We start from the raw sequence: 22946 nt of genomic DNA on the forward strand, positions 1-22946 counted from the left end.
CAGAATCAAAAATGTGAGGATAAACAACACTTCTAATCTCTTCTGGTACCATCACGCTATCATTTCAGGCTTAAAACCCAGCATCATTTTTCTTCTCATTTCTTTCCCTCTTTAATAAATTCTTGACAGCTCAAGCATTGTGTTATGTAACATTGGAAATAGATTAAAAAATATCTATTCCCACTCAACCTCTCCTAATCTTCATCTACATGTAAAATTGTCACTAACTTTTCTTAGCGTTCTTACTGTTCCTAATTTTTACATTAAAAAAACGCTTGACTACCTAAGTGTCCATTGACAGATGAATCGATAAAGAAGATGTGGCACATATATACAATGGAATATTACTCAGCCATAAAAAGAAATGAAACTTGAGTTATTTGTAGTGAGGTGGATGGACCTAGAGTCTGTCATACAGAGTGAAGTAAGTCAGAAAGAGAAAAACAAATACCGTATGCTAACACATATAAATGGAATCTAAAAAAAAAGGTTCTGAAGAACCGAGGGGCAGGACAGGAATAAAGATGCAGACGTAGAGAATGGACTTGAAGACACGGGGAGGGGGAAGGGTAAGCTGGGACGACGTGAGAGAGTGGCATGGACATTACACTACCAAATGTAAAACAGATAGCTAGTGGGAAGCAGCCACATAGCACAGGGAGATCAGCTCAGTGCTTTGTGACCACCTAGAGGGGTGGGATAGGGAGGGTGGGAGGGAGATGCAAGAGGGAGGGGACATGGGGACATATGTATATGTATAGCTGATTCACTTTGTTATACAGCAGCAACTAACACAACATTGTAAGCAATTATACTCCAATAAAGAAGTTTAAAAAAACAAAACAAAACAAAAAAACGCTTGAGACTTTATTTGAAGTACAATTCTATTTAAAATATTCTGATGAGGTACAACAGCATTTGACAAGTAATTTGCTAAAATGGATAGATAGCCTGATCTCAAATGGAGTGTTTCATAATCTTAACACTTAGAATGGAAAATCTTTGTTATTGCAAATATACATCAGATAAGGTCAAGTTACCTTAATTGTGAACAACTCATGTAATAGTAACATTTCTCAGGAGAAAATTGGCGAAACTGTGTGCTCAAAGTTTGATTGGATGGGGAAGGTAATGTAGAATAGAATATTCGTTTGTGGTTAAAAAGTTTGTGACAATATTTATGAAATGACTTTTATTACATTATGAATGATGGATTAAAAAGTATATTTTTATTTTTTTGAAGTACATGTGTTAATCTAACATAATTTTTATTATTTTCTTATTACATAATTGTGAAACATTAGAATATGAAAAATGTCTGAGATAGATTATCAAAGTAACATTTAACATTCTTTACAGTGTTGAAGTTCATCTATACAATTAGTAACACCCATGCTATAAATTCTTCCTCATAAATGTGAAGAAGAGGTATATACTTTTATTTGACAATGAAAGAAAAGCACTTCTGGATTTCTCTCTCTGCTGAAATTATTTTAATTTTTATAAATAAAGTGTGAATCTTCCCAATTGTTTTACTATCCCAATTGCTGCTTTTTAATTTATTCCTGATTTTAGGAACTAACACTAGGTTGTGAGTTTATATCTCAGTTGTTATTGCTAATTATTCCTTGGATGTAATTAATTCTTTCTTGGTCTACTCATAGTTGATAAAATCCGGAGGATTTAAACTGACCCTGATTTTAAAGTCCTTTTTTCTCAAAATTCTTGATTATTATAATTTCTTACTTGACTAAAGGGGAAATTTGTTAAGGAAATATAGATTCTCCATCATGGCTATTTATTGCCTCTAAGATTTTTTTTTGTAATTTTTATTGAAGTATAGTTGACTTACAATGTATTATTTTCAGGTGTACAGCAGTGTGATTTGGAGATATAGATATATATATATATATATAGATATAGATATAGATATATATATTCTTTTTCAGATTCTTTTCCATTATAGATTATTATAAGATATTGAGTATAGTTCCCTGTGCTATAAGTGGGTCCTTGTTGGTTATCTGTTTTAGATATAGTGGTGTGTATATGTTCATCCCAGACTCCTAGTTTATCCCTCTCCTTTTTCCCTCTTGGTGACCATAAGTTTGTTTTCTATGTCTGTGAGTCTATGTCTGTTTTGTAAATAAGTTCATTTGTATCATCTTTTTAGATTCCTCATATAAGTGATATCATAAGGTATTTGTTTCTCTCTGCCAGACTTACTTCACTTAGTATGATAATCTCTAGGCCCATCCATGTTGCCACAAATGGCATTATTTCATTCTTTATTCATGGCTGAGTAATGCCTCTAAGATTTTAAATGTGAGGTGTATGTGTGCCTGTACCTGAGCCCCTATGAGCATATGAGAGGCAAGAGGGTAAGAGAGAAATTTTATAAAAATGAATCTATATATTTCATGGCTATATAATTCAACAAATTTATACTTTTAACGTGAACCATGAAAAGAAACCTGCAGTATCAAAGAGCCTCAAACATGTTTCCTGAATCAAGATTGTATTATCTATAATCTACCAACAGGGGAATTTTCCATGAACCTAAAGTACCTTAAGCTCCAGGGCCCTCCTCACTTGCACGGGCCTTTCTAAGACCCTGGACAAGTGACGTATTCCCATGTTCATATGTCTGTAAAATCTGCAAAAGCAAGATATTTTGTTAGGATCACTCTTTCTTTCCATTTAAATTTCCCCTCCGTCACCTTTTCCCTAGGGTGACTGGAGTAGATAGGAGTGGATACAGGCTTTTCTGGATCCTCTTAAGGAGAAGCTGAGTGAGAATACATGTAATGGATATAGCTTTGTGGTTTATATCACTTAGGTGTACAGCTCACTTATTGCCAGCTGCTCTGGGGTGGAAATAATTTCCAAGAATATTCCTGCTTCTCCCTATCCTGCAATAAATACTCTGTGTCTCAACTCAAAGGTCCAGGGCCTGCAGTCAATGGATTTGAAGGTATTCTAGAACTATATCCTCAAAGCATGTAGGCCTAGGAGGAAAAACAAGGTCGACAATGTATGGAGCCAAAATCTAATCTGTAGAAGAATTCTCAAAACATCATGTGGAGACTGTTGTTATTGTGCTCATGGGTAACTTGTCAACTGGAAGTTCTTTCTCGTCAGTGACATTCTTTTTTTTTTTTTTTTGCGGTACACGGGCCTCTCACTCTTGTGGCCTCTCCCGTTGTGGAGCACAGGCTCCGGGCGCGCAGGCTCAGCGGCCGTGGCTCACGGGCCCAGCCGCTCCGCGGCATGTGGGATTTTCCCAGAACCGGGGCACGAACCCGTGTCCCCTGCATCGGCAGGCGGACACTCAACCACTGCGCCACCAGGGAAGCCCTAGTCAGTGACATTCTTAATAAGGCATTGAACAAAATAATATATTTGATGTACATTTTATTTTTTCTTTGATGAGTATCATGCAAAATAGAATTTATCAGAATTCTTACGTCTGCAGAGCATAACCTGTGGCAGCACTACAAAAAGTGGATATATTTGGAACAGCTCAGGTACGGGAGAATCTGACTGAAATATCCCCAAATTAGATAAAAATCCTACAATTGTGAAGCTGAAAGCAACTTTTCTGAACTTTTTAAAATCAATAATACAAAGCAAAATTTAATTAGTTGGGCTAAAAGGAAGACTGAATTATCTTTTTCTTGTCTCTACAGAAAATAGTGCAAATATTATTCTGTCATATGAAAGGTGATCTAAATATAAGTAACTGAAAGCTAAGGAAGTATTATAGTTTGTCAAGGAGTCAGTTAATGAAAATGCGTTTTTTTTCCTAGATTTTGTAATTTGAGATTTTTTCATTAATTTTTTGTTGCGATTTTTTTTCATTCTGATTGTGCTTATTTTTTAACAACTTTATTGAGATATCCTTGACATATAAAATTGTATATATCTAAGATGTACTTTTGATGATATGTCTACACTGTGAAAAGATCAACACACTCAAGCTAAACAATATACCCATCACCTCGCATGATTACCAAGTATGTGTGTATGTTTTGAGATTTAATTTAAGAACTATCCTCTTAGCAAATTTCCAGTATACAATATGTATTGTTAGCTATCGTCATCATGCTGTACATGAGATCTGCTTTTCACACACATTTTTATTCATGAGTTTGTGTCATCTTTCTTAAAATGGGACCCTAAATTGTGTAAGCAGCAGACCCCACTCAACTCTGATTGTACCTGCATTTATTCTTTGATTTTCACTCTCTCTTTCTCTTTTTTATTTGTAGTTATTTTGAAGATAAGTTTTATTTTTTTTTAACAAATAAAATTAGGAAATCATAAGATTCTTATGATTTCTTAAGCATCATAACATTCTTATGTTATTGTTGCCTGGTGAATAAGGACAATAAATTCATTTTTTGGAAAAAAATAATACAAAGTAACTAAAAAAGCTACTTGAGTAGAACAATGCATTAAATACTATAAAATATTTATTAAAATTATCTCATATTAAAAATTTATGAGGAGAAGCAATATATATATATTTTGTCTGTGTGAGGTAATAAGTTCCAAATAAAATGAAAATCCTCAGGTAATTTTTAATACATTTTAAAGTATATCTTATCATTTAAGGAAAAGCATAATATTGGAAAAGGTACAAAAATTATAAAAACAAATATGTCATGTATATATAATGGCATACATTACATATTAAAACATGATTTTTATAAAACTTTCATTAAATTTAAAATAATTAAATAATGCCCACTTTTGATTTTTTAGTAGGTAAATAGTATTGATCACTGGTTAAATATGTATTCATTGAATTGTCATGATTATCCAATTAAAATACAATAAGCTAATTTTATTTTCATGGTGTGTTTGTGTAAAATTCTAAAAACTTTAAATCATTGTCATTTCAAGGAATTCTGAATGCATGCTATTATAGAACATATCTCGAGTTCTTTAACACATTTTATTAGATTATACATGATTTGGGTGCATATTCTGTGAAGGAATGAAACATGTTAAAATGAGATTATTTAGTAAAATGAATCCAAGGATTTGAAGAAAGATGAGAACTTAAGAACATTTTCAGTTAAAAGAATCCAGTCTTCGTCCAGATCATTGTTTCAGATTTAAGAACCCACCACTTATTTCAACAGGGAAAGTAGTATTGGGAAAACAGGCATTGGAAAGAAATCTAACAAATTTCCGTATAATTCTTACCATATAAAAGATAGGCAAACGGTCAATTCTTTCATGTAGGTATGCTTTGTACAAATTCAACTACATTGTTGCAGAATGCCATTGGAATTGTACATACACATTTAGAAATAAAACTTGTGGAGTTCTCTGTTGAAACCATCTGAACTGTCAGTTTAGCTAACCTTTGTTTGCCTGTCACTGAGTTCCCATGATTAAATGTGAAGATTATAATCATTAACCATGCCAGGGGTTCACTGTGGGTGGAATTTGCTGTGTGGATGACATTCTGTTTATATGATGAAGTCAAAATCAGACTTCATTTTTTCTAGCTCGGCACCCAGAGGTCTCTAGGTTAGCTATCAAGGGCCTGCAGCACTTACATTTCCTGACTTTATATTAAATATTGTATTCATATTGGCTGGGGAATATTCCCCTACATCCTGTAATCGCTGCCTCCCCTTTAACTGGGGCACATAGCATATTTGACATCACAGGGGAAACAATTTAATAATTTTCAGTCATTTAAAAATATTAACTTATAAACATTTTTTAGCCAATAAGCAACTTTAATGAATACGCATCTGCAACTTGATGTCTCATGTTAGTTTATCATTATACAGGGTAGTAATAACAAGAATGTTAAATATGGCTGAAATTATTCAGCTACAAATGAAAATAGAGCATACATAGTTTTAATAGACTAAGTGATAAAGTGATTTTTCCAAGAGTATGCTAGTCTTTAACACCTTTCTCTAGCTGTTGTTATTCGAAATAACTCTGAATATGTTTCTTCACTATGTGTGAAAGAAATTTTACTTAGCAATTAAAGTGCTTAGTAATTTGAATTCAAATAAAATAGTTTGTTTTTGTTCTTTTATATTGACTTAAACTCTGTTGAAGAGAACAAAGCCATTCTGCATTTTGGTTAAGACTTCATATTTGAAAGAATACTAAATTGAAGGGATATAATATTTTCATATTTATGTTCTTTTACTATTTATGACTTTTACTGTTTTCTTGCTTATTTTAAATTGAGAACAGATTTGTAATTTGTAGTTCTAACTCTCTATAATAGATTAAAGCTTTATCCTAAATATCTGAATTTCCCAGTCAGCTTCCTTCAAAAGTTATATCTTTTGTCCCTGATAGAAATGGTTAGATCCATTGATTTACTGACTATCTAAATTTGTAAGCCCCAAGGTACATAATCACTAATTTAGTCATGTTTCAAGGAGAATAAATAAGTCAATCTTCTCTATAAGCTACCTCTCATTTAAAATCACTTTCCTAGATTCCAGTAAGTTTCAGTAATTGATACAGGAAATAGCCAAAATCAAATTACACATTAATAACTTTCCTAAAAAACAAAAAAACCACAAAACTTTCCTTTTGATTGTTAATCAGTGAAAACAATTATTATTTACCATCAAATCCTAACTTATCCACAGCAAATAACATCCTAAACATTTCTGGAAATATGAATTTCATGTGAAAAGTAACCACAACTTTAGGCTATATGAATTCAAAGAACTGTAGATATAGTTCTCATAAGAGAAACCTGAGACCCTTTATCACATATACGCTGATCTTTATTAAAATTCAGATGAGATTTTTAAAAATATCTGGAATGATGACTTACTAAGTCAGACTACAAGGGTGTTCAATTAAAATGTAATCTGTTTATTGTGAGTTCGGGTAGCCATCAAGGCAAAAGCCCTTGAAGAAATACTGATAATACTTGAAATCGGGTAAATTATGGAGCCACACATTAATTAAAGCCTGCAGATGAATCGTAAGATAAGACAACTTGAACACAGCATTTAGTGGGCTTATTTGCCAATGCCTTGTGGGGCTGTCCGGCTGCTAAGTATCCTCCAACGTTCTTTGTTGTTTTCATTAATGTTATAGCGATTTTTCCATTGGACGCCTGCAGTGGGACTGCCTTCTTCCCTCTACTCATCCGCAGCGTAGGGAGGGGGGCGAGGAGGCGGGTTGCAGGCCGCATAAGGGCTCCGCAGGTGCTCCCCAATACTGCCCTTTTGGGTAAACTCGCGAGTGGAGTTAGGGTCAAGGGAGACCTAGTGCAAAATGCCTATAACCAAGACGGGTGCTCTCTTATGAAATGAAACTCTGACCTGTGACATCATCTCATGGGGCCACGATTATTCCAACAAAACTTTGATGGACAAAGATACCACACCCTTCTCACCCCACCACCTGAACGTATATGGTACATCATAAAAGAGATCCTTGGGTACTTCAGGGACATACAAACATAACCAAGGTCAAGTGGGAGTTACACACGGTTCTAGAGTGAAGAATGGAATAGTAATAACTCTGGTAAATACAATAATAGCAGTAAACAAAAAATGAGGGTTTTGGGCTTCCCTGGTGGCGCAGTGGTTGAGAGTCTGCCTGCCGATGCAGGAGACACGGGTTCGTGCCCCGGTCCGGGAAGATCCCACATGCCGCGGAGCGGCTGGGCCCGTGAGCCATGGCCGCTGAGCCTGCGCGACTGGAGCCTGTGCTCCGCAACGGGGAGAGGCCACAACAGAGAGAGGCCCGCGTACCAAAAAAAAAAAAAAAAAAAAAAAAAAAAATGAGGGTTTTGTTTCGTTTTTTCCTGCATTGAGTACCAAGCATAATTCAAATCGCTTTACATGTATTAACCAGTGTAATTCCCAAACCGCTCCATAACCTTTTATTTTTACCCTTATTTATAGATGATGAAACTGAAACACAGAGAGGTTAAGTAACTGCTCAGCATCACACAGCTAGAAATAAAAAAGAATAATCAGGACACAAATGCAAACAGGTTATCTCTGGAGCCAGCCTTCAGAGTCACTCCAACATGCTGTCACTCTAATGCATTTGAACATAGTATCAAATATTACAATCAAATGTTATTTGTCTGCCCCAGGTTATTTTCATTTTATTTTTGTTATTTCTATCTGATAAAGACAAAAATTGTTTGGCCTGAAAATCTAACTTTCTCAACTAATATTTTGAAATTTTCAGTGCAAAACTTCTTAGAAAGCAGACCCATCTGGTTGTTACCATTGCTTGTAGGGCCTTGGGTGTTGGTATAAGGAGTGGATGAGGGGATAACAAGGTAAATAAAAATAAAACAAGCAGAACACAGCTAATAAGAACACTTTTAACTGTGCCTGTAGTGACAGCCTATGCACGATAGGTTTCCATGTTCTTGCAAGAGATATGGGGAAAGATTGTTGCAGATCAACAGTGGCTGTTTCAGAATGATTGGAAGTCTGGTGGACATTTTTAAATATATTTCTTTCCTTTGACTTTTGGGTTTTACAAAGGCCCTTAAGCCATACAAAGAGCCCATATATTAGCTTGGAAACCCTAGTCTAGATGGCTCAACTAGAAAATCTAGATCCAGATCCTGCAAAGTAGATCTGAGCAAATATTGGGGCTCGAATACTAGCGGCATGGCTTCTTAGGTTGGAACCACACGCCCAAACGTAAAGAAGACTCAGTACTTAATTGGCTTGGCGTGATTCCTACCCTATGTTAACTGCATAAGTCCACAGATTTCATGAATACAAATGGCTCCCTAAGGGAGGAGTAAAGTCATTCCTTACCATGAGTGTTTCCTTTGTCCTATTTAGCTGAGCTCCAAATTAAGCAAACATTTGCCAATAATTTCAGCAGGACTTGTATTCAGAGAATAATGCTTGTATGGCCATATTGGTTGTCTATAGATATATATCTTTTCTCATAGGTTGGAACACCTGCCACAGAGGGTTTTCAGTGTGTTGAATGTCACCCTTCACATGTCTCTTACATGTCTAGTTTCTTATTTCTGTTGATTGTAACTGCTCATTTACAACTGACCTGACTTCAGTTGGCTGGGGTTCCCATTCATACCCTGAGGATAACTTCTACTTTTTGCTATTCATTACTTAATCCCCCTATTTTCCTATTATATAGACCCAAATATTAAATTTAGCTCCTCCTAAATTTAATACATATACAGATACTTGGCATACAGATACATTGACGTAGTAGAACTTTCACATCAGCCTTTGTATGTAAAGCAAGCTTAACAAGAGACATCTGTGATCCTAAAAATGGAACCGTCCAGTATTCCATGTTGCTGTACCTTTATTCATTTTCTCGGCTCCCCCCTCTCCTCTTTGCACTGCCTCGCCATGATTTTCCTGACCATTTCTAAAACAGAGCAAACATTTCCTTTTTTTTAAATTCACATGCTCAGGGTCTTACTTCCCATTCAAATTCAAGTATCTTACTAAATTTTTTTCCAAGGCTCCCCCCAACCCAGATGAATGTTTAATTTATTTTTTTTTTGCTCCAATGCCCAAACATGCACACTAATCTCAGATAACATACTTGATGCAAAACGACATTAAATCACCATATGTTTTCTTAATTCCAGTTCCCATCAAGTCTGTCCTCTCTTAATCGATTCCCTTGGTGTAATGTAGCCCCCGAACACCAGCACTAGAACGGTCTTTCAAAACTGCCAGAGTGATCACTTTATTCCCTCCTTCCAGGGCTCCACCATCATCTGAAGAGCAAAGTCCAACCTCCTGGACATCAGACATGTAGGCTGATTTCTCAACAAAATCCAGTTCACAACTTACACAGTAGTAGTTCATCCTGAACTACTTGTATGTTTGTCAAAGATATTCCTGCCTTTTAGCCCATCCCTTTGTTTACCGTGGTGCCTTCCCCTGGGATTTATTCCAACCAGCTTTTTCACATAGTAACCATCCACTCTATTCATCTGAAGCTTCATACCTTGTTTGAAGGATTCAACCTCATTGCAAGTTGAATTGAATCTCTCTTTTTGTGTCCATTGAATCTTCTGTGCTTCTAAAATACAGCTAACAATGAACCTTGATACTTTTTATCTTCATGCCTCTGTTTTCTGAGCCAAATCAGAGGCATGATAATACAGCTAACAATGAACTTCTAAAATACAGCTAACAGTGAACCTTGATACTCTTTATCTTCATGCCTCTGTTTACTGAGCCACATCAGAGGCCTTTTTAAACCCTAATAACTAAAATAATATCTAGCATCTCTTAAACACTCAATAAACATTAATAAATGAATAACTAAAACTTAGCAATAATGTAAACATGCTGAAATTCAAGATTATTAATAAACATGAAAAAGTGACATCAATTTAACAACTTTCATATAAACCATATAAACATAAATCAATAGATTTTTGCTTTGCCCTAATACTGAATTTATATAACATCGTAATGCTAGTATTAGAGCATTCAGCCTAGATTTATCAAAATTGCTAGCAAATCAACACTTTGAAAACGTAAGCTTTATATATCCAAGTATTTCATTACATTGATATGTGTGGTCTAATCATTATCCAATATGTGAAATCAGAGGTATCCTGAAAAACGCAGGATATATGATTTCATTTGCGGGGAGCTAATAGCACTTCCTTTTCTGAAGGCATGACTCGGGTCTGGCGAGTAGGAGTCAGTTCTGGTTTCAGTCTACCTTGCATAAGTCAGCACCTGAAGTGGAAAATGAGGGGTTGGGAGCAGATAATTCGTAAAGCTATTTCAGTTCACATTTTGATATGGGTTGGTTTTTGTTTTTGATTCCTAATTTGGCCACAGTCTGGCCATGTCTGGGCAACTTAATCCTCTGCCTCTGTCCGAGACAGCAGGTAGCCAGCCTTCCCATCACAGACCCCCAGCAGGTGCTCTGTGATAGAGGCGGCAACTCTCTTTGTATTTGCGTACTTTCTGGCTCATTCCACGTCTGGAGTGCCCGTCATTGGTTCTGCTTATCGTCTTGTGTTGCTTCACGAGACGGTTTTATTTTGGTGCTCTTCAAACTTTAACGTAGATGAGAATCACCTGGAGATCTTGTTACAATGCAGATTCTGCTTCTGTGGTTCTGGCGGGGGGTGTGAACCTTTCATTTTCAACGAGCTCCCACATGAAGACACTGCTGGTCCAAGACACAGATCAGTCTGTGGAGGAAGAATTTAGTTGACAAACCACGGATTATTGAGTGAGTTTGTTTGCATTTTGGACTCTGGTTTCACTACTTACTGGCAGGGGAACCTTGGATAACCTATATAAATGCTCTCAGATTCAAGGAACTTTTCCTATAAAATGGGCCATTAATACTTCATAAGGTTCATGGGAGGACATGGGATAATAAACTTTACAGTCCAGTGCCTTTCAAATGGGAGGTGGCTCTGTAATAGAAGCGCTTTCCTTGCCTCTCCCTCTCCCCTTGAACTTTCAGCCTGATTCACTTATTGAAAGAGTCACTCACTTTAGCCTGCCACCAGGTGCCCCTTTTCTGGCTTTTAGTTTCATCTCTGTGGTCTATCCATTAATTAACTGATCATTCATGGCCATCTTTCACACCCACGTCTTTGCTCACAGGCAGACCCTCCTAAGACCCCAAGGACCCACAGTGGTGAAGCCTTCATCATTTTAGCACTCTGTTGGTGAAATAAAATGTTTTCCCCTAAATCTATAGTTAGCATTCCTCCAGCACATTTTGTGAAATTCATTGAAGTTGATGAAATTCAATAAGAGTCTCTATTGGACTGTTTAATTTCAATATAGTACGTGCTCAGTAAAGGTCAACACCTTCCTTCCCCACGTAAATTTCTTTCCTAATAAATTGCTATGTAATAAAGGGCTGTTTGGCTGATGTGCTTAATTACATATGTGGCTTCCCTGAATTGAGTTTGATGGAAATGTTTAATTTCAATAAAACGAGGTTTTTTAAATTATTTATATGATCCAGAATAATCAGTTTTCAGAAAGATCCGTTTTAGCTGATTTGAAAAGCTTTTTTTCAACAACTGTTTAATGTCAATTAAAAGGCGACATAGAGCACGAAATAGAAATTACCATCATCATTGTGGCATTGGGTATATAAACAATTAGATGCATTTGATCCCCAAATTAAACAAGTGGGGAAATATTAGATCAAATCTACTGCAAACCAAAATAACATGACAGGTATGATTTATACATGAAGGTTATGGGAGGTGACATATTTTTAAAATTGTCTGTTATTGATGCTATATTAAATAAAACGTGTTATTTGTGGTATTTTAATCTTTTATACATTTTATTCCAACTATTGTTTTGACATTCAATTTTTTAATTTTTTAAAATATTTGTTGAAATATAGTAGATTTAAAATATTGTGTTATCACTGGTGAATTCTATCAAACAATTAGAGAAGAGCTAACACCCATCCTTCTCAAGCTCTTCCCAAAAATTGCAGAGGAAGACACACTCCCAAACTCATTCTACGAGGCCACCATCACCCTGATACCAAAACCAGACAAAGATACTACAAAAAAAGAAAAGTACAGACCAATATCACTGATGAATACAGATGCAAAAATCCTCAACAAAATACTAGGAAACAGAATCCAACAACACATTAAAAGAATCATACACCATGATCAAGTGGGATTTATCCCAGGGATGCAAGGATTCTTCAATATATGCAAATCAATCAATGTGATACACCATATTAACAAATGGAAGAATAAAAACCATATGATCATCTCAATAGATGCAGAAAAAACTTTTGACAAAATTCAACACCCATTTATGATAAAAACTCTCCAGAAACTGGGCATAGAGGGAACCTACCTCAACATAATAAAGGCCATATATGACAAACCCACAGCCAACATTGTTCTCAACGGTGAAAAACTGAAAGCATTTCCTCTAAGATCAGCAAGAAGACAAGGATGGCCACTCTTGCCACTATTATTCAACATACTTTGGAAGTCCTAGCCAGGGCAATCAGAGATAGAAAAGAAATAAAAGGAATACACGTTGGAAAAGAAGAAGTAAAACTGTTACTGTTTGCAGATGACGATACTATACATAGAGAATCCTAAAGAGACCACCAGAAAACTACTAGAGCTAATCGATGGATTTGGTAAAGTTGCAGGATACAAAATTAATGCACAGAAATCTCTTGTGTTCCTATACACTAACAACGAAAGATCAGAAAGAGAAATTAAGGAAACAATCCCATTCACCATTGCAACAAAAAGAATAAAATACCTAGGAATAAACCTACCTAAGGAGGTAAAAGACCTGTACTCAGAAACTATAAGACACTGATGAAAGAAATCAAAGATGACACAAACTGATGGAGAGATATACCATGTTCTCGGGTTGGAAGAATCAATATTGTGAAAATGACTATAGTACACAAAGCAATCTACAGATTCAATGCAATCCGTGTCAAATTACCAGTGGCATTTTTTACAGAACTAGAACGAAAAATCTTAGAATTTGTATGATCTTTCAGATCTTACAGATCTTTCTGTATTCATTCTTATTAAATGAAATGCTGTGTTTCCTTCCAGGAATTAATACTTACCTGAACTAGCCTCTGTCAAGTAACTAATCAGAGAAGAAACACATTTGTTATGTCTTTTCTTTCTCTCTGTCCAGATTCCAGAGGTGAAATGGAAACAGAGCTGGGTATATAGGTGGGTAGATAAATGTCAGTCTTAAAATAATGAGATTAATAGTGTTACATGAATAGATTCATTACCCCAAATTTACATTTTTTTATAATTATTTGGAGAAATAGATCCAATCTCAATTCCTATTCTTCTTGGAATTACATATCAGCCTTTCCAATCTCATTCTATTTCCTTCTCAAGGAGGAAAAGTCACCCAAATTCAGTGACCTAACATTCTAGATATTCTAATAGCCACATTTACACTCAGTGATCTAAATAAAAGCATTCAAATTAAAATGTATTAGCAACTACCATCCCTTAATCTGGATGTATAGGCTAAAATTTAATCACATAGAGTTAATAAACATGTCTACTTTTGTTTCCTAACTTTGCATTTCATGGAAAAATCCAAGAACCAGCACAGTGTTTTAATTTCAATTATTTTATCCAAACTTCCAGCAATGAAATGTATCAAAAATAAAATCATGCTATAATTAACACATTTTATGACCACATAAAATATGAACAAATGTGGCACACCTATATTAAATCAATATTTCGATTAGTTATATACATATGATATTTCTATTGAATTAATGCCCACATATCATTAAATTTATATTTAACCAACTAATAGTCATGAAGAAGTCAACTCAATTAAATGCCAATTGCAATATGAGTGTATAGAATAAGACAATTTTGTTGAGTGAATTAAATGTAATATAAACTCCTAACCCATTATTTTCTCTCTAAAGATTGTCTCAATCCAGATTTCTTGTAGTAAAGTCTCTACCCAGAAAACTTACCTAATAATGAATATACTTATCAAAATTCATAGTAGGCCTTACTGTAAAATATTTAGAACTATGACCACTAGCATTCTTATTCAATACACAAATCTGTAATGAAACAGTGTAGATAATTTATAATATAAATATCAATTCAATAATCCCTAGATTTTAAAAAATACTTAATTTCAGAGTAAGTAGCTTTATTACTTTTCTTTGTATTGAAACTATTTTTTAATTTCTGACTTTCCAGAACAAATTCTAGAGCCTCAAATATGTTTAAATGTAATGTTACTCAAAGCATACCTAAATACTGTTACTACACACACACACACACACACACACACACACACACACACTCTTCAAGTTGAACTTAGCCCATAATGAGCTATTGTACCTATTGTCAAAATTAAGGCAACCATCCATATTAGCATACATCTGTATAGTTCCTTACCATTTTTTAAAAATAGACAAATATTTTGAACTAAATGTCTTTTTCAGTGTCTTCTGCTCTTTTTAACAAATCTAGTTCTTAGGATTGATATAATTATTCAATTTCTCATCTACAATAGTTACTTAAAATTTCTGAATCTAGATAATGCTTTCAGTAACTGCAAAACTCAATTTCAGCATCCTTAACAAGTGTGCCCCTCTCTTTCCAGGGTTATATGCCTCTTCAGAATTCACATGGCATTTTGCATTTCTAATCCATTCATAATATAAGCTATACACTACAAACTGTAAGTTATAATTAAACTTTTTCTTCCTAGATCCAAAGACCTAAACATGAATTGTCGCCTGTAGACCTCACTTCCTTTGCAGCTCTGTCATTGCTGCTCTAAACCATTTATTCATTTCTTTATTCACAAATCTCAATACCATTGAAGTACCTTCCATGGGATCATTCTTGCCATTACCTGTGATAGTGAGCATTACCTAATGGCCTCCCAGGTACTAGTTCTTCTGAGCTATCAGCTTTAGCACAAGGGTACTCTCCTCCTTCCTTCTTCCCTGCAGCTTTGCATCCTTGGAAACCTCAACATCCACAAGGATCATCCACCAACAGGTGTCACTGGCTCATCAGTTTCTTGACCTACTTTGCTCTATCTTTTTTCTTAAATTCGCTCTAGTCATTCTACTGTATATCTTCTCATGACCACTATCTATGTCACCTTTAAATCGTGATTTGAAATGTTTGTTTTTATTAATCTGTCTCTCTTTATTTCCCGCTGACTTACTTTACTGCCCATAACAACCTCCAATGAATGCATCAAACCCTACCTCATTTTTACTCTATCCTCACCCATTTATTGTCCCAACCTCCTTTGTATTTTCCCACTTTGCACTGTAATCACTCTCTTACAAATATCATTAACTTGCTTGTCCTTCCGGGGTTTTTTTTGTTGGCGGGGGTGGGAGGTCAGGGGGCATACTCACATGTCAAAATACCACTGCTTCAGAAGCTCCACCCACTGCACAGACTCAAGCAGCTGAACGTTGATGGAGAAAAAAATCCCACAAACTTGCTGGATGGACTCAGTTCACATTTATGATCACTGATCTCAAATAGGCTCTCAACACTCTAGGATAATGCAACTCCATTTCTCTGCTAAATGACCTTTTCTGCTTTCTGGGATGACAATCTCACGCCTTCTCCTCAAATCTTCAACAACTCATCCCCAACCTGACTCTCAGCATGGGGATAAAATCATTGAAACCAGTCAAAATGACTTCATTTTTCTATCATCACTTTAACCAGTATTTACCCATATGCTCAAGTGTCCCACCCGTGGAGCTGAAAGAATAGTCACTGTATGAGAGCCAGCCTTAATAAGCCAGACTTAATACATAGTATCTATGTCTTTGATACTATTCATCTCTGCCTTTGTACTGTGATTTCCCTTCCTTCAGAACTAATTTCTCCTCCAGTGTCTCACCTTCCTGGCCTTAGTTCCTCATCTCCTAGTTTTCCTCACCCTTCTCTGGTCAGACTTTCTGTGTCACCATTCCAGAGACTTCTCGTATAAAGTCTGCCAAACCTGAAGATCAATTTTCTCTCTTCAGGTTACATTACATCTTAGCAGTGTTAAGCATCCTCTTTTTCATAAAAGTTTCTTTTCTCAGCTTTCTTGACATTTCAGTAGTCACTACTAGTAATGCACTCCCATTTCCTTTGTTGGTATTTTTTTCTACCTTATCAGTTACTGGCTAGAGAAGTGTCCTAAGGCCCCTTCCTCACCCCTCTTCCCTATATGTGCATTCCCTCCCACAGCTAACTTATCCCACGACTGCAGAGAGCATCCAAACCCTGACTTTCAAATGCACAAAAATAGCAGAGCCCTAGTGCATGACTGTCAGATTCCTATACCCAACTTTCCTACTCGCTGTCTGCACTAGGATTTGTACTCAGTTTAGACAAGACAGAGGTAATAGTTTTCCTTGTTTTGTTATTTCCTTTTGTTATTTGCACCCCTAAAAATAAAGGTAAAATAAAATAAAACCCTGATGTAAATCTGAATAGAATTCCATTAAGAGTGTGAAAGAATTTGAAAAAAAAACCCAATATTTCTACATCAACAAAACTTGGCTTAAAACAATGGTAATTTTTTCCCTTTTATATTGACAAGCTAGTATTTTCAAACATTAGATATTAGCAGCACTTATTCCACCTCATTTGAATTGCCTATTTCAAATCACATTTACTTCAATATGTCATTCTGACAATGAAAATCATAAGGCAGTGTTACAATAAAGTATCACAAAATAATAGGGCAAATGCTTGCCAATTTAGAAACTCATAAATAAAAAGATTTATATCAATACTTTAAATTGCAATATGTACATGTGAAAATTTATAAATTCTGAGAAATAAACATATTTCAATCATTGAATCATTTACATATTAATCTAGAAAAATGCTGTCATATTGCAACTTGAATCAATTGTAATGATATTTCTGTATTTTATTATCTTTATTTTACCTCTTACCATTTGTGTGTAAATACTATATGTTTAAATATATGTAACTTTAGGTATTCCAGCTAATATATAATTAACCTTCTTTTAATTATGGAAATATAATTTTTTCTTAACAATACAGAATGAATTTTACTCAAGTGTTAAACTGTTCAACTACAATAATGGAAATGTAAATATACAGAGGCCAAAATGCCTATAATTATTGTTCCATCTATTTTGCTTGTAGCTAATATGTAACATTTGGTAGGCATTGCAGGAGAAAAATTATTTTAAGAGAATTATGTCCATATGTAAAACTCTTGAAGTTAGAGATTTTTTTCTTCTAATATCCCAAGTATTATTTAAGTGCATAAAGAATTATAAAACCTATATAGATGCTAAGAGAAAATGGTTTTGTAACTGACAAATTTCTTATTTGGTAAGATTTTTATTGTTATTATTACTGCTTAGTTTCAGCTTGTTCGAGGACAGTATTCTCCCACTTTTTTGATATTTGGGTATTTTATTAAATTCATTCAGGTGAATTTAAGGAGACTTTCTCCATATAGTACTTTTAATCCCATGTATTTTGTTTAACTGAAATACGTTGGGAAAAGATAACTGGTTTTATTAACATATTGAGTGAAAATGACCTTAGGTAAATTATTTCAAGATTTAATTTAAAGTAACAGTTCTATCTAATCTGAGAATTAACCAAAAATGACTTCACAACTGTAGCTGTGTTTCATAACCATCTCCTGTTATCACTGGTGGAATTTACAGTCTGAGATGTGTAACTGTGGGTAGGCATGCATATGTATGATTATGTGTGGAGTAATTTTTAAATGTATCAAGAAAAAAACAAGTTCAGATGCAAATGCAAGGTTCCAGAAATGCCCTCTTGCCTCTCATGATAGCAGAATCAGAAAGGACCAGCAGATGTAGTCATCAAAGAGATAGATCATCAAGTCAGCCAAAGCTCCTGATTCCTGGATCCTCTGAACTCCAGCTCAGGAAACACATTACTCAAGCCCTACCCTCTGGGAAGCCCCTGAGGGTCTCCTCAACCCAAGTTTCTATTATAAATGTAACCACAAAAGTAATGAAATCATAACAACAAGTTATGAGAACTTGTTTTTTCCTATCCATGTACACCATATAAAGATTTTGGGTGATCCTGAGTGCCCTGACCACATCTAGAAGTGCTAAGAAAAAACATTCTTTCTTTCCTGCAGTATCAGACATTATGCAGAGGAAGAAAACCCCAAACCAGCCCACACACATGTGGTCTGTGACGTACACGTAATAGAAAGAGCAATCTGGTTTTTGAGGTTAAGTTATTCTATCACACTGACATTTCACAGTGACCATCAGACTAGTCCAGGCCGAGGTTATCAATTGTAAGAATCTCTAAATACTAACGATAAAACACAGGTTTTGTTCAATCTTTTTTTTCAAATTTTAGAAATCTGGAACAATCTCAAACCCTCCCTGAACTGTCTGAACTTGAAAAGCTACAAAAGACGTCAAGGAAAAATAACAATTTCATGAACAATTGTTTTTGTACGTTACATTCTGTTTGGCATTAGCACATCACTCAAATATCTGAAAAATGTCTAAGATCAGCTACTTCTATCACCGGCCCTGGGAAGGTGGCAAATAGAACTCAGAACAGAGGGTCCCTCCTGTGGGTACAGCACAGACTGGTGGCTTGTGGGCCACACAGGCTGCAGAGAGATTAACACTGGCATTTTGAGGGAGAAGGTCAGGGCCAGGGAACTCTGCTTACATAAAACTTGATCTCATATCAAATCCATCTCTCCTCTATAATCTAAACTTCAACCTGTTGAACTGAGATGCAAAAAGATGCTACATGCAACTAACTGATGGCTTAAAACCCCATTACTTCCTAACTAGTATTCTTTATATTATCCTCTTCCTAAGGTGAATTACTATCTCAAGCAAATAAGACTGCTGAAAAGGTATTAGTTTCAGGATTCCAGATAAAAACATGAGAGTAACCTTAGAAAATTCTCTAGAGTCGGAAAAAGAAAGTATAACACATTTGCATAAAAAGCAATAATGATGTATTTAAAGGTAAGCATCTTTGGGGGAATATTTGCTCAAAACTTTGAGTAAATTCCTGATAAATGTCCTGGATTTATCGTGATGGGTAAATGTATATACACACATGAATGGATCCAGGAAGTATATGAGAATTTATGCTAATATGATAGCAATCATCCTCTTATAAAATGATTAGTAGTTTTTTTTAATAGTGTTCATCTGTGACGGATACTAAACAATAGTCTTAGTTATATTTACAAAGGTGGTTTTATTGAAAAAATACTTCAGAACGTTTCACACATATTGTATACTTTATTGGTCATTTGCCTTGCTATTTCTCACACAATAATATTTTAAAACACCCTCCAATGGTAATTTTTCATGTTTCTTAGCTGATTTGTTTAGTGTCTAGTTGGCAAGAACCTGGGTTTCAAGGTGCCAAGAAAAAACACTGCATCCAATATGTTTAGAAATCAAATATTTATGATTTTGCAATCATGGTAATTTCACTCTTGCAAAGGTTTTCTCCCCTAAATTCAAATGAAACAAAGTTCCACGCGTGGTTAGAAAGAATGGCAAAGCTAGAACCAGGTCCCCTGAAACAATAGAGTCATCAGGCAACTTTATAGCCCGGTCTAATTCGATGTGTCAGACCCTAATCAGCTCTGTTTCACAGCGCTTTGCTCCATAAAAGCAGATTTGTTTAAAGGCAACCTGTGTATTTCAGCATGACTGGGGCCAAAGAATAACGGCTGAAAGCTGGCAGATCTCGTGGGTTAGATGGTGGGGATAAAGTGAATCCATCATTTGCTGGAGAGGCAGAGAAAAAGTGACAGGCTCATTCATGCCTTCGAGACATTTTTAGGTCTACTGAAAATTCTAATCTGTGCACTCTAGATGAGCCCCTGCACTCCCTAATTTAGAACATGTAGCCATGTGCGGAATCTGTCCGCCTCAGATAGGGCAGGCGGGATGCTGTAGGACAGCCAGCCCTCCAAGCGGTTTTCTCCTCTAAATGCATCCTGCCTTGAACTTTACACACAACGCATAAGTTCCATTTACAGGAGGATTTCAGAGTTAATTAAACGCGGAATTTGTTTCTTTAGAAATCATGTACGCCTAGGGGTTAAGTAATAGCATTTCAGCAACTACTTTAATTTAGGATTAAGCCTACTGTACGTTTTCCAAGGGAGTTTTATTTTTATAAGGACACATCTATAGAGATGGGGAAATTTGGCTCTCCTGTTACTATAAAAGGTTTTAAAAATAGCTTTTAGAAAAGACACCACACACTAAGAGATGCTGCAAATCAGCAAATTCAAAATCATCCCTTGCGTAAAAAGCACTGGAAACAGACAAATAAAGGAGGGTGCTGGTAAAATTGTTGCTTTGCTGATAAGGCCGTCAAATGACTTCCACCAAAGGCTGCCAGGTTTGAGTTCTCTTTGCTCTGGATTTGCTCTTTGCACACCACAGTAATAATCCCAGAAGCATAATATTTACAAATATTTGGGTCAAAGATGACAGGTCAGATTTTTATGATCAAACTAGCAAGTCAGTGCCAATATATATCATCATTTAGTAGGAACTCCGACTAAAGTTCCTACATAGAATAGTACATATTATCATTCTTAATTTTCTTAAAGGTGGAGCCTTAACAGGGGACAAAATGTGAGCAAATGAAGAACAGAGCAATCTAGGAAGTTAGTATTTTCTTCAGTGGATTTACTTTGGAAACACCATGCAATAAAAGCTTCACAGTAAATGTAGGACTTGAGTTCATGTTCATTGATGTTTTTGAGCATCGTTTGCAAGAATGTTGCACGTTAGCAAAATGCCCGATCTATTAGGTTGTAGATTTACAAGAAGCCAGAGAATATTTTTCAAAATAAAATTTAGAAAAATACAGAAAAATAAAGTGCATTTAAAGTTTGGGAACACCCGCAACCTTTTTCTATTTCTGTTTAGTTTAAATTATTAATGAGACTTCGTGTGTTCTCAGTATACAGTGCTTCTTTCCTTTCCTGAGCTTTTGCACTGGCCATAAAGTTTGAGATGAAAATAACCGGTTACCGGTTTTAAGGTAGAAATACGATTAGGCAGCATTTGGCATTTTCTGTGGTCCACTGAGCGAGCATATGGACTCTTGGAGGTAAAAAGTTCAATTCATGAGGAAGAGCAGAGACAACGGAAGGCTAGAATGACTACAGTAAAATAAAACAGTCCCAAAGCCCCACCAAATAAGCACCCGTCCATAAATCTTGTTAATCCTCAAAATAAAGTGAGTAAGGGAGAAAAGTATGCCCTCCTTCAGACTGGCCCAGATTCTTTATTAAATGAAAGTCTTGAAAAAAAGAAATGATTAGGAGAATGAAAGAGGTAATTAGATCAAGAAAAATTGAAACTTTTGTAGTTTGTAGACTATAAGCCATGGATAGTACTGTGAGGAAGTATAAATATCCTGTATTGAATGTGTCAAAGTTGATATTGGCATCTGTGCAGATCTCTGTTGGTTGTGTGAAAGATTCTCATTTTAAAGCGATGCATCTATATGACATGTGATCTCCATTGTTTGACCTGTTAAAATAATAATCATATTGTTCTAAATGTATTCCCTGTCCAAATACCTTGTCCAGAGTTTTAATTCTGGAACACTTCCTGTTTCAGTTCTTATTCATTTGGACAATAATTATATATTCCTGAGTTCTAAAAATAGACATTGGAAAAGGAAGTTAAATAAAGAAAACAAAGATCATCTAACCGTGACTAAAGGCCTCAGCAAGAATTGTAATTTGGAAACTTTATCTTAATGTCTGTGGGGAATCTGCTATTAAAATAAACCTTTGGTCTTGAGAAAAATAATGCAGATATAATAATGCAAACATTTAAGATAACTTAATTAGCCCATTTTTGGATACAAGATAATGAATTTAATTGATTTGCATGATTATTGTTTGGTAATTATAAAACAACAACTTTATAAAGCTTCAAATCTATGTAGTAAAAATGATTTTTTAATGATTTTTACTTTCAAATAATTTGTTAATTATAAAACGGCATAATGATTTTCTAAAAAGACAATTCTACATACATACATAGTAAAGAAGGAAAAATAATCCTATCACAGGCTACTTATAGATCCTAACGTTTTGCTGTGTATCTTTCCGAGTTGGATTGCTGTCAGTGAACCACATAGTATAGACACAGTTATATAGACAGCGGTAAATACAAATGGGAGATTTTGCTCCTTATTTTTGAATCTGTTTTATGCTATCACATAAGATCAAATCTTGAATATTTACCATGTCAGCTAGTACCCTTTGGAAAGTCTCCATGTTATAGATACAGCACAGTCTAGTTGATCGATAAGGGTTTTTGAGTATTTAGGTTATTTCCTTTATCCTCTTAATACAACAGCCCTAAGCTGTTTATTTATTTATTCTGTTTATAAA

Source organism: Tursiops truncatus, chromosome 18, assembly GCF_011762595.2.
Source record: "Tursiops truncatus isolate mTurTru1 chromosome 18, mTurTru1.mat.Y, whole genome shotgun sequence".
In the NCBI taxonomy this organism is placed as follows: domain Eukaryota; kingdom Metazoa; phylum Chordata; class Mammalia; order Artiodactyla; family Delphinidae; genus Tursiops; species Tursiops truncatus.